The sequence below is a fragment of the Otolemur garnettii genome, unplaced genomic scaffold, assembly GCF_000181295.1.
Source record: "Otolemur garnettii isolate 467f Iridium unplaced genomic scaffold, OtoGar3 scaffold00031, whole genome shotgun sequence".
In the NCBI taxonomy this organism is placed as follows: Eukaryota; Metazoa; Chordata; class Mammalia; order Primates; family Galagidae; genus Otolemur; species Otolemur garnettii.
The window spans coordinates 77,178-81,246 of record NW_003852426.1 but is presented as its reverse complement, the minus strand read 5'-3'; the positions used below and the strand labels follow the sequence as shown (position 1 = coordinate 81,246).

Sequence of the window (4,069 nt, the reverse complement as noted above, 5' to 3'; positions counted from 1 at the left end):
GGCCCAGGCCGGGTTAGAACCCACCAGCTCCAGTGTATGTGGCCAGCACCCTACCCACTGAGCTACGGGCATTGCTTATTTTATTATTTTAAATAATAATTACAACTCAGTGACAATACAACATTTCAAATTCAGAAATAATTCCCAAATCAATCCTCCTAAAGCAAAGATCACAATAACCCTTATTTTAAATAATCACCAGCACAACTCAATGACAATCTACAACATTTCCAATTTTTTCTTTTTTTTTTTTGAGACAGAATCTTACTATGTTGTCCTAGGTAGAGTGCCATCATGTCACAGCTCACAGCAACCTCAACTTCCTGGCTTAAGAGATTCTCTTGCCTCAGCCTTCCAAGTAGCTGGAACTATGGGCTCCTGCCACAACACCCAGCTATTTTTTTTTTTTTTTGGAGTTGTCATTGTTTAGCAGGCCTGGGCTGGGTTCGAACCCACCTGCCTTGGTGTATGTGGTCAGCGCCTTAACCACTGAGCTACGGGTGCTGAGCCATCTTTTTTATTTTTTTTGTGAGACAGAGTCTCACTTTGTCACTCCCAATAGAGTGCAATGGTGTCATAGCTCACAGCAACTTCAGACTCCTGGGCTCAAGCGATTCTCTTGTTCAGCCTGGTGAGTAGCTGGGATTGTAGGCTACCACCACAATACCCGGCTATTTTTAGAGGTGAGGTCTCAATCTAGCTCAGGCTGTATCAAACTCCTGAGCTCAGTTGATCTGCCCACCTCAGCCTCCAAAGTGCTGGGATTACAGGAGTGAGCCACCATGCTGCCTTGTCTAACATTTCCAATTGAAAAGTTAATTCCTAAATTATTCAAGATGAACATCTTTAGGGTAGGAGCTAAATTTACTAAACAGAATGAGAGATAGGAGGTGAAGGTCACTTAGGACCTATGACCAGACCAGCTGTCTCATGTCTACCTTAGCCTGACAGATTCCATCTTATTCTTACTACATGTGCTTTCATTCCCCAATTCTATTACTACACTTAATATCTATGATATAGATTTTATTTTATTATTATTTTTTTAGAGACAGAGTTTCACTTTGTGCCTTAGAGTGCTGTGGAGTCACAGCTCACAGCAACCTCCAGCTCTTGGGTTTAGGTGATTCTCTTGCCTCAGCCTCCCGAGTAGCTGGGATTACAGGTGCCCGCCACAACACCTGGCTATTTTTTTGTTGCAGTTTGGCTGGGCCGGGGTTGAACCCGCCACCCTCTGTATGTGGGGCTGGCACCTGGCTCACTGAGCCACAGGCGCCACCCAAATGAAATAGATTTTAAATGAAAATAATTACTACAATTTACTGCATTTGCTTAGGGATCAAACTTACTCTGGCAAAAGATAGGTTTAAATATACACTGAGAACAACGTGCAGCACAGTTGCCAAAAGATAACAAGGGGCATACTAAATACAGCAACAAACAAAGATGTCTAAGAATAATATACGGCCTATTTCCAAAACTGAAGCTCTTAGTCTTCACACAGTTCTGTAGTCCACTGGTTGGGCTCAAATTCCTGGTTTTCTCAGTGGGATAAGACTAGATGTGGGAATGATGTAATCTAAACAACTTGACTGCTGTAGGATTTGCAAGCAGGACATGCCAGGGACTAGTTCATTTTTCCTTGAATTGTTTGTTGGGTCTTTCCTTCCAAGTTCCGAGAATAACCTGGTCATCGACTGGAATGTATGCTGGTTTCACGAAGCAGAGCAAGGGGCCACTTCTTAAGTAATTCAGAGTGTGGTATAACGTAGCTCAGGAGGTGTTTGCGTGTGCCATGATAGAGATTGAGGGTCATTTGTTGGAGGCTTTGAAAAGGCAGGAAGGCCATCTTTGTGGGGGTTCTGAGGCCCATTGAGTAAGTTCCTTGGTCTGAGTAGGTTACTGGAATGCAGGACCTGGAAAATATCTGAAAAACTACTCTAGGGTAAAGAAGTAAATAGACGCTCAATCTGGCTTCTTCAAACCAACTTGGATGAAGTCAGAATTGTGAAACCATTTAGCAGTCTCCTGGTCTAGTGAGTCAGTGATCCTTGTTGAGTCTTATGGCTGTTGCAGGTTTTATCCATCAGTCTTAGTATTAGAGACAAATCAAATCTCTAATCACATTTCTTTTGTCATATAGTTTACAGATTGGGACAAGTATTTTAGCATGCTTTTGTAATGTTACTTCTGGGACATTCATTTCAAAATATGTCAGATACCTGTTTTGGGGGATAGATATTTTAACTTTTTTTTTTTCCAGCACCCATTTTGAAATGAAAAGATTTTATGTTATCTCAGGGCTAATACATTATCTCAGGGCCAAGAAGTGGGAAGGAAAAATAAATTGGAGCAAATCTGACTATAGTATATAACTTAATATGTTTTGGCTAGTCACTTAGTCTTGTTAATAGTTTAGTTCAGGCTTGGTGCCCATGGCACAGTGGTTATGCACCAGCTACATGCACCAAAGATGGCGTGTTTGAACCAGCCTGGGGCTGCTAAACAACAATGACAACTGACAACAAAAAAAATAACCGGGTGTTGTGGTAGCCCTGTAGTCCCAGCTACTTGGAAGGCTGGGGCAAGAGAATCTCTTAAGCCCAAGAGTTTGAGGTTGCTGTGAGCTGTGATGCTATGGCACTCTACCCGGGGTGACAGCTTGAGACTCCATCTCAAAAAAAAAAAAAAAAGGAAGAGCAGAGAGAGGGAAGGAGGAATGGGGGTGGGGGTCTTGGTGTGTGATACACCTTTTGGAGGCAAGGCACGATTGTAAGAGGGACTATACTTAGCAAAAGCAATCAGTGTAACCTGGTTTCTTGTACCCTCAATGAATCCCCAACAAACCCCCCCCCAAAAAACAGAAAACAAAAACAAATTGTAACAGAATCAATTTAATTGCCAAAATACACTGTACTTTTAGCATACTGGGTCTGATTATTTGCATAAAGTGCAGTAAGAATAATTATTAGCCATCTGGGCTTTTCTTTATTATACAATTTTGGCTTTGCTGGAACCTTTTTAAGGATGTCAGGTTAGAGTCAACTTTAATTCCTTAATGCAGTCTGGACACCTCTGGAAATGTAATTCCAATCAAAGCTTTGGTAAAATAACCAGTATCTTTGCTTGGTGCCTGTACCTCAGTGAGTAGGGCACCAGCTACATACAAGAGGCTGGTGGGTTCGAGCCCAGCTGGGGCCTGCTAAACAACAATGACAAATCCAACCAAAAAATAGCTGGGCATTGTGGCAGGCACCTGTAATCCCAGCTATTTGGGAGGCTGAGGCAAGAGAATCGCTTAAACCTAAGAGTTTGAGGTTGCTGTGAGCTGTGATGCCATAGCACTCTACCGAGGACGACAGCTTGAGACAGTAAACAACAACAAAACAAACAAAAACCAGTACTTTTATTGTGTCCTATTATAGAAGAAAACAGATTCTTATTGAACTTATGTAAATAAATGTATTGTCAGAATTTAAGAATACTTACAAATAGTTTTCAAATTCTGGGAAAATCTAGCTGAGAGAAAAATGAATGGTTTAAATTTTGCTTATATGTACATACATTGCTGAAAGCTATAAATAGCTCAAAAGACAAAGAAGGGTTTTCTTTTTTTGCCCCCAAGGTCTCAGTGTAATATTAGAGCTCACATCAATTGTGCAGTCAGCTAATACATGTCAGTACGTCACTGACTTTTTTTTTTTTTTTGAGACAGAGTTTCACTTTGTCACCTTCAGTAGAGTGCTGTGGCATCACAGATCACAGCAACTTCCAATTCTTGGGCTTAAGCAATTCTCTTGCCTCAGCCGCCCAAGTAGCTGGGACTACAGGTGCCTGCCACAACACCTGGCTATTTTTTTGTTGCAGTTGTCATTGTTGTTTTAGCAGGCCCAGGCTGGGTTTGAACTCACCAGCCTTAGTATAAGTGGCTGGCGCTCTACCCAACTGACCTCTGGGCACCACCAGAAAAGGGTTTTCTTCTGGAAAACATAATAGAAAGAATCAGCAATGTTTTAAACAAAAAGTCATTTAAAAAATAAGTTCAATCCTGTGTAATTCATGTCTGTTC

The 4,069-nt window shown here is 41.5% G+C and overlaps 1 non-coding gene across 1 annotated transcript; it reads right to left on the bottom strand.

Moving 5' to 3' along the window:
* Positions 1–3,622: 3,622 nt before the first annotated feature.
* On the bottom strand, positions 3,623–3,694 carry LOC111725131. Its single transcript, XR_002773271.1, has one exon. It is a non-coding gene; the product is annotated as a small nucleolar RNA SNORD45 (small nucleolar RNA).
* Positions 3,695–4,069: the final 375 nt, after the last annotated feature.